Genomic DNA, 9,803 nt, shown 5'->3' on the forward strand with positions numbered 1-9,803 from the left:
CTCTGCCATCTTGGCTTCCAGACCTTTTCCTATAAATTTAATGATTACTCTACCTCTGGTACATAATTCCTGCAAAATCTCTTTTCCCCTAACCCTCCTCCCTCTTTCATCTTTTTATTTTTTTTCTTATGTCACCTGGAAATCTACCAAGTTTCTTGATCTTTTAAATTAAAGTCTCATAGAAGATCATTTTTAAGGTTTCTTCCATTTACAATGACATGATTCCCACTTGCTGTCCCCCTTCATTCTGATTACTTTATTCTACATTCTTTCAGAGCTAGAGTGTCGCTATTAAATTTTTTTCATTTGCTTTTACAGTGATAGTTGAAGTAAAATTTGAAAACAAAGTTTTTCAGTTTTAAAGATTAGTGTGATATATTTTGGTTATTAGTAAAGATTAATTCATTAATATTGGTAACCAAGTAACATTTCTTTATGGAAACTATTAGTGATATGTGGCACTTAAAGAAAAGTTGATAACAATGGCTAAAATGTTTACAGCTTCACTTTCATCAGAATCATTCTATCAAAATTGTTTATTTTAATCTGGGAAACCTAGCCAAATTCTCAAAAGCTTTCTGGGTAAATTAAGGAACCCAACATGATTACAAGACTATTGAATAAAGTTAGGGGAGGTCTTGGCAAGGTGGCACTGGCATCTTTCCTGTTGGTCTTTTTGGAATGAACAGCATTTTGCCTCCCACAGATTTGTTGTCACCAATGAACCACAAGGCATCTGTTAGAGACAGATGGGCCATATCAAGTACCTGTGAGCAGGCAGGAACAAATGCAATCACTGTGTTCCCCAGATCTTAGAGTACATTCCATTGTGCATTTCAAATTCTACAGGGTCAGTTGATTTTTTTGGGTGTTCCTTACACTCAAGCCCTGCATCTAATGGGATTGTCTGATGATGTGTGCATGTGGCATGTTTACTATGTATCTAGCATAGATCTAGTCATTTTACATCTCATTGCTTTTGTTTATGTTATTTTGTCTTCAGACTTTCTTTTGTGCACTTATCTTTTTTTAATCTCATTTCTTTTAGTGTCTACTACCTTTGCTCATCTCTTAACTGGGTTGATTGTATTACCATAGCTAGGTATTCCCTCCTTCCAATAGATCATTTTGGTCCTAGTAAATCTGTGAAGTAATATAAACCTGTATTCATTATGCCCCCCTCTTTAATTCAATAGGTATTTCATAGTTTCTTATCTCATCAATATATAATATAAAATGGACCACAGATGCAATAGATGTTCCTTCCTGTGAATGCCACCTTGGTCTTCAGAAAGGAAGAATCAATTAAATGACCCTGTTAGTATTGACCTATGTCCTGTTCTCTATCTCTGATACTACTGGAAATAGAAAAGTCAAAAAAGGTTATAATTCTTTTATTTTTCCTGACAGAGAGAGTGGCATTTTTTATGGTATAAGTTCTTTGAGACCCATTATATGGTAAAGGTATGAAGGAGATAGAGAACTAGCTAAAGACCTGGGTTCAAGTTCTACTTCTGGTTAGAAATTGGTTTCATGACCTCTGTCAAGTCACTTAAATTCTCAGTCTCCTCAAAGATTATAAATTGTAGGGAAAAAAAAGAAATATTTCATTCACTGAGTTCATATAATTATAGATTACAAACTAGAATTAACTTCTGAGGCAGTCTTGTCCAAATATCTCATTTTATAAACAGGAAGCTGAGATCCAGAAATTGTAAGTGATTTGTCCAAAGTCACACAAATAGTAAATATCATAATCAGAATGTGAACCCAGTTCCTTGAACTTCAATTGATCATTATTTGTATTGCACCAAACTTCCTCTCAGTATCCATAAAATCATAGGTAGGACCAAAGAATGAGTTCTTTTTGCTAACATTAAATATCATAGAAAAGTCATTTGAGGCAGATGATAACATTACATTTATATCCATTTATTGAAAGGTGTCCACAGGTCCTGAAAAAAGGTGCTCATTAGTTTTGTTTGAATAAATGAAAATAACACATACAGTAGGATCCCCAGGAAAATACCCTGCCCCCAATCCTTTGGAGTTTTACCTAGGAGCAAGAATGTGTTGTTTTCCCAACTGAGCAATTCCTTATAATTCCTTATAATTAAATTCCTTATAATTAAACATACACTAAAAGTTTTACAAAATCAGGAAGTCCATTAAAAAATCTAACAAATTTCCATTAGTTATGTATTTGCTAATATGACTCTTTTCTTCCCAGACCTTCCCACCTCCTTCTACTTCTTCCTATATGCTTACCCAAAAGGAACACAAGTAAATGCCATAGGAAAATGATTCAGAGTTCCTGCACCAGCTCAGTCTCTATGGAAGCTAAACTGAGAGTGAATATAGAGTAGAAACAACAGAGTAACAGCATACTAAATTTCTTTTGACTGGTTGCATGATCTTCATTAGGCATTCTGTCTGATTTCCTTTAAACCTACACTGACTTCTTTTCTCTCCTTTTGAGGACATGGACATATGTTTGCTTTCATGTCTACTTTTAATTTTTTTTTACATATGCAAAGGAAAATTGTCTTTAACTAGACAATATAGGATGAATAATGTAAATTATTATAATTGTTTTTGGTGGCATTGCTTTTTTTTTGTTTTTAACACCTGGCCCTAAATCCCAAGGGTAACATTTATGTTCACAAATACTTGTATAGTCTGTAAGGGATTAATAGACCTATACTTTGGATTTCTAAAGGGGTGCTCCATAGATAATTATACTAAGCTAGCAAGGATCAACAGTTGTCTGTTGGGGGATCTGCAGATCTCTCATGGGTGGCTTTGATGTTGACCTATATTTAAGTCTGCAATAATACTTATCTAAAGGATTTTAATTGCTCCAGATATGGGTTTTATATGGAAACAGTGGTAGAGTGTTTCATTGTGGAGAGGCAGTGAGTGAAAATGATAACCTTAAAACAAAAGATTAGGGGTACATTTTTGGTGGATACCCTTATTGTTTTGACAATGACAAAATGACAATGCAAAACAAAATTTTACAATTGTCCTGAGAAGATTATAGTTGAAGTATAATTGTTCTAAATTATAGTTGTTTCTTTTGGTCTGGCTTCCAGATTGGGTTAGGCTAGTGGAGAGATGTGATTTGAACAGCATGATGGTAAAGAGGATAAATAAAATTGTGAAACAAACTTGAAATCTGGAGTCTAAAATATAGTGATATGATTTTATAGTTTGTGGAAACAGATGATTTCCTGAAGGAATAGGCTTCCCATGACAGGGGGAGACAAGAGGCTGAGAAGAAGTATATCATGTTTGTGGATCTCCACCAGCACCACCATGATAAAGCAGTTCTGACCTTCAGATAAGAGCACATTGGTGGCATGGAGTAAGTGCCACTCAGGGTCAGGAAGTGACAAAAGTGATAATAATCCTATAGCATTTTTAGCCAGGTCATTAGTCATAATTCATAAATCATATAGTATAAATTTCAGCATTTTCCACATTCCCCTGTGTCTCATATTTGGTTAAGGCAAAATTGTAACATGATCATTTGACCTTTTCTTGGAAAATATTCATATTTGAGAATGGACATAAGTTAGCCCCTCTGTGATGAATTCCCTAGCTGAAATAGTTGAGGTATCCCTTTGTGATGATCCTAGTATACATTATCACTACTTCTTCTACTTCTACTACTTCCACTTCTACTACTACCACAACTCCCTATTTGGTTTCCATTGCCTTAAGCCTGTCTACACAGCTGCCAAAGTGATTTTGTTAAAGTATGGACCTTATCACATCACTACATTTACTCAAACATCAAATATAAACTCCTTTACTTGACATTTAATAGTTCTTTAAAACCTATTCTCTATCTACTTTTCTTCTTATTTATTCTCCTCTTCCCACTCTGTGGTCTAGTCATGCTGGCCTATTCACTATTCTTTACATAAGATACTTCTTCCATATCCACTCTCTTTGCCTTTGTTTTGACTGTAACCCATGCCTAGAATATACTCTTTCCCCAGTCAGTCAAGATGCATGTACTAATTGCCTAATTTGTGCTAAGCACTGATGTTAAAAAAAAGAAAAGGTAAAATGCAGTCCCTGCTGTCAAAAAGCTCTTAATACAGTGTGGGAGCTAACATGCAAACAATTATGTACCCACAAGTTATATACAGGATACATTGATTGGAAGTAATAAACAGAGGAAAGTTACTGTAATTATGGAGTATTGGGAAAGACTTTGTATAAGGTTGGATTTTTGCTAGAAGTTAGAGTAAACCAGGAGGTGAGGATGAGGAGAGGGAACATTCTAGGCATGGGAGACAGCAAATGAAAATGCTTGAAGTCAGTAGATGGAATTTTTTGTAGAGTAACAGCATGGATGCCAGTGGCACTGAATCACAGGACATGTGAGGAGTTGTATAGGAAGACTGGAAAGGTTAGTGGGGAGGGCAGGTTATGCAGGATATTGAAAGACAAACAGAGGACTTGATATTTGAGTTTAAAAGAGATAGGGAGCAATTGGAGTTTATTGGGTCCTTATCTTCAGCTCTTGGGTTCCCTAGTTTCTTTTAAGACTCAACTCAACCATTTTCCTCTTAAATCCTTTCCTGAATCCTCAGGAAATTCTAAAATTTTCCCTCCCCAAACTCTTGTCCATTCATTTCACTTGGATATTTGTAATAGCTTGCTGCTGGGTCTGCCTGTCTCAAGTTGCTCCTCTCTCCAATTAATCTTTTATTCAGGCACTAAACTGATTTTCCTAAAGCACAGGTCTGATCATGTCACCCTTCCCCCATCTCAATATATTCTAGTGGCTTCCTATTGCTTACAGTATCACATGTAAAATGTTATGCTTGGCATTCAAAGTCTTTTAAAACATAGCCCTTGCTTATGTTTCCAGTCATTTTACATCTTATTACTTAACATGCACTCTTCAATCCAGTGACATGGGGCCTACTGGTTCTTCCACAAACAAGAAATTCCACCTTTCATCACTGCACATTTTCTCTGGATGTACATAGTAGGCACTTAATACATGTATAATGACTCACTGGGGATAGAGCACATTCTAGGCATGGATTATAGCCAAGACAAAGGCAAAGAGAATGAATGTGGAGGACATAGCTTATTTAAAGAATAGTGAATAGGCCAGTATGGCTGGACCACAGAGTGGGAAGAGGAGAATAAAGTATAAGAAGAAAGGTAGCTAGAGAATAGGCTTTAAAGAACTTTAAATGTCAAGTAAAGGAGTTTATATTTGATTTTTGAATAAATGTAGTGATGTGATAAGGTCCATACTTTAGCAAAATCACTTTGGCAGCTGTGTAGACAGGCTTAAGGCAATGGAAACCAAATAGGGAGTTACAGTAATAGTAGAAGAAAACTGCTCATGATGTAGACTAGGATCATCACATAGGGATGTACATCACATAGGCTGTACAATGATCTCCCTCCTCAACTCTACCTACTAATTTCTCTGCCTTCCTTTAAGTCCCAATTAAAACAATTTTACTGGGACAATTCTTTATTCTGGTGTCTTTCTTTACCCTGTTATTTATTTTCTATTTATCCAGCATGTAGATTATTCCATATATATCCATTTTCATATTTTCTCCTTAGATTGTATGCTCCTTGAAGGCAGGAACTGTCTTTTGCCTCTTTTTGTATCCTAGTGCCCAGCAAATTACCTAGCACATAGTAGTGCTTAACAAATATTTATCAATTACTGAATGATTGACCAAGAAGTTTTGGAGACTGGACATTCCTTTGGATACTCCCATCTTTGGTTGCCAAAAGAGTACTTCCTACAAATTCTGTGGTAATTTGAATCAATATGTTAACCACACAATATACACATTTCAGGGTTTTATTCAAACATTCCATTATTTCCCCACAAAACATTATTTTTATCTATAAATTGGGCAATCGTTGAGTTTTGTGTTTAATTATTTCTCTAATGGAAAAGCTATTAATTACCTGAGGAACTGCATGTTTTTTTTTTAATTAGGGCTGAAGTACATCTTTATGTTGCCTATGTTCATGGTAACTCTCTAATCTAACATCTTGAAAACCAACATCTCACATGGTATACCAAGTTAAATTCAAAATGGGCAAATGATTTAACCATGAAGGGTTGATTTCATAAGTAAATCAGGGGAGCATGGTAAACTTAGCCTGTCAGATCTGTGGATAAAGGAATATTTTATGACCAAACAAGAAATAAAGTGGACCAAAAAAAGATAAAATGGGCAGTTTCATGTACATGAAATTTAAAATTTTTGTACAAACAAGATCAGTGAAGCCAAAATTAGAAGGAAAGCAGAAAATGGGGAAAAGTTTTATGGCATCTTTCTCTGATAAATGTCTCATTTCTCAATTAAGAGAATTGAACAAAATCTATAAAAATAAGAGTTATTCCCCGACTGATAAATGATCAAAGGATATGAACAGAAGAAAACATCAAAGCTATCAACAGTCTTATGAAATAATTCTCTAAATCAGAATTAGAGAACTGCAAATTATAACAACTCTGAGATACCACCTTACACCTATTAAATTGACTAACATGACATGAAAGGGAAATGACATGCTGGTGAGGATGTGGAAAATAGGTACAATAATGCACTGTTGGTGAATTATGAACTGGTCCAACTATTATGGAAAACAATTTGGAAATATGCTCAAAGGGCTATAAAAAAATTGCACACCCTTTGGCCTAGCAATACCACTATTAGGTCTGTATTCCAAAGAGATAAAAAGAGGAAAGCAACTATTTGCACAAAACATTTATAGCACCTCTTTTTTCAGTAACAAAGAATTGGAAATTGAAAAGATATCTATAAATTAGGGAATGGCTAAACAAATTGTGGTATAGAATTGTAATGGAATACTAATATGCTATAAGAAATGGCGAGTAGGATACTTTCAGAAAAACCTACAAAGTCTTATATGAAATGATGTAAAATGAAATGAGCAGAACAAGAAGAACATTGTACCTAGTTAGAGCAATAATATAATTATGGCCAACTGTGATCAGCTACTATAATCAAGAAAATGATCCAGGATAATTCTAAAAGACCCATGATGAAAAATGTTATCATCATGGATAATAAGCAAACTAAAGGAATTTTTTCTCTGTGATGAGGAAGAGCATTAGAATCTTACAGGAATAAGAAAGACCTTTCTAGGAAGATGGTACCTGAGTTGAACCTTGAAAGAAGTTAAGGAGAGAAAGTTCTTCAGGGATAGGGTTCAGCCTATTCAAAACAAAGAAGGAGGAGTTGAAATGTAAAATTCAGGCAATATAACATATCTCAGGTTGCATAGAACATAGACTATGTGAAGGGCAGTAGGGACAAATTAGACTAATGGAGATTTTCTTCTTAGATGTTTGCTTGAATGGAAAGGCTGCTTAGCTCTCTACATCAATTCTAGTAAAATGCTGAAGTTCACACTGAATAACAATGAAGAAATCCAATGAGAAACTATAGTGAGTGACATCTGGATGAGAAATTCATAAAAAGTCAGGCAGAAGCCAATGGGCAGTGCTCCACCCCAGGAGCAGCGTCCAACTGTAATATAAAGCTAAAAGTCAAGAAACAGGCTGGGAAAATGAGCAAACAACAACAAAAAAGATCCTGCCCATAGAAAGTTACTATAGTGATAGTGAAAATCAAAACACAAACTTGGAAGAAGACAACAAAATCAAAACTGCTACATCTAAAGCATTGAAGAAAAATGTGAATTGGTCTCAGGTCCTGGAAGATCTCCAAAAAAGATATTTTTTTTAAGTCAGATAAGAGCAGTAGAGGAAAAATTGGGAAAAGAAATGACAGTGATGCAAAAAAAAATCATTACAAAAGAGTCAATAGCTTAGTTAGGAGACACAACAATTACTGAAGGAAATAAACCCTAAAAAAGAAAAGAATAGGTCAAATAGTAAAAGAAGCACAAAAATCAAATGATTAGAAGAATGCCTTAAAAGCAGAATTAACTAAATGGGGGGGAGAAGATACACAGAAATTAACTGAAGAGAAGAACTCTTTAAAAAGCAAAATTGGTCAAATGGAAAAGGAGATACAAAAGCTTGCTGAAGAACATAATTCCTTAAAAATTAGAATTGGACAAGGTGAAACTAATGATTCCATGAGACATCAAAAAAACAGTAAAACAAAAATCTAAAGAATGAAAAATAGAAGAAAATGTGAAATATCTCATTGGAAAAACAACTCACCTGGAAAATAGACACAAGACAGATAATTTAAGAATTATGGGAATACTTGAAAGTCATGATAAAAAAAGAGCCTAGATATTATCTTTCAAGAAATTATCAAGGAAAACTGCCCTGATAGTCTAGAACCAACAGGTAAAATAGAAATTGAAAGAATCCACCAATCACTTCCTGAAAGAGAAACTAAAATGAAAATTACCAGGAATACTGTAGCTAAATTTTGGAACTCCCAGATGAAGGAGAAAATACTGTAAGCATCCAGAAAGAAATAGTTCAAATATTGTGGAGCTACAATCAGGATAACACAAGATTTAACAGCTTCTACATTAAAGGATTGGAGGGCTTGGAATATGATATTCTGGGGGTGGGGGCAAAGGAACAAGGATTACAACCAAGAATACTCACCCAGGAAAATTGAGTATAATCCTTCAGGGGAAAAAAAAAACCATGTATATTTAATGAAATGGAGGACTTTCAAGCATTCCTGATGAAAATACCAGACCTGAATAGAAAATTTGACTTTCAAATACAACTCTAGAGAAGCATAAAAAGGTAAACAGGAAAGGGAAATCATAAGGTATTCAATAAGGTTAAACTGTTTACATTCCTACATGGGAAGTAACTCCTAAGAACACTCTCATCATTAGGTCCCTTAGGAGTGTATATAGACATGGGGCATGAGTGACAGTTAAATATGATAGAATGACATCTTAAAAATAAAATAAGAGTTAAGAATGAGGAATACACTGGGAGAAGGGGAAGTGGAGAGATAGAATGGGGTACAGTGAAGGGTAATATGGGGAAGGTGAGGGACAGCATTGGAACTTATTCTCATTGGAATTGGCTCACAGAGGGAATAACATACACATTCAGTGGGTTTAGAAATCTATCTTACCCTACAAGAATGTAGGAGAGGAAGGGATAAGAGAAGGGAAGGGGCTGATAGAAGATAGGATGGATTGGAGGAGGCAGTAGTCAGAAGCAAAACATTTTTGAGGATAGAAAGGGTGAAAGGAGAAAAAGAGAGTAGGATAAATGGGGGAAAATAAGATGAAGGGAAATACCCAGTTATTAATCATAACTATGAAAAAATTACAGTTAGTTTATCTGATAAAGGTCTCATTTCTCAAACATTTAAAGAACTGAGTCAAATTAAAAAAAAAAGAACCATTCCTCATTTGATAAATGGTCAAAGGATATTAACAGGCAGTTTTCAGGTAAAGTAATTAAAGTCATCTATAATCATTTGAAAAAAATGTTCTAAATTACTATTGATTAGAGAAATGCAAATTTAAAGAACTCTTAGGTACCACCCAACAACTTATCATATTAGCTAATGTGACAGAAAAGGAAAGTGACAAATGTAGGAGGGGATGTAGGGAAATTGAGACACTAATACACTGTTGGTGGGAGTTGTGAACTGATTCAGTCATTCTACAGAACAATTAGGAACTATGCCCAAAATTCTATAAAGCCATGAATACCCTTTGACCCAGTCATATGACTACTAGGTCTGTATCCCAAAGATATCTATCTATCTATCTATCTATCTATCTATCTATCTATCTATCTATCTATCTATCTA

This window comes from Vombatus ursinus, unplaced genomic scaffold, assembly GCF_900497805.2.
Source record: "Vombatus ursinus unplaced genomic scaffold, bare-nosed wombat genome assembly UNPS02010788.1, whole genome shotgun sequence".
Lineage (NCBI taxonomy): Eukaryota > Metazoa > Chordata > Mammalia > Diprotodontia > Vombatidae > Vombatus > Vombatus ursinus.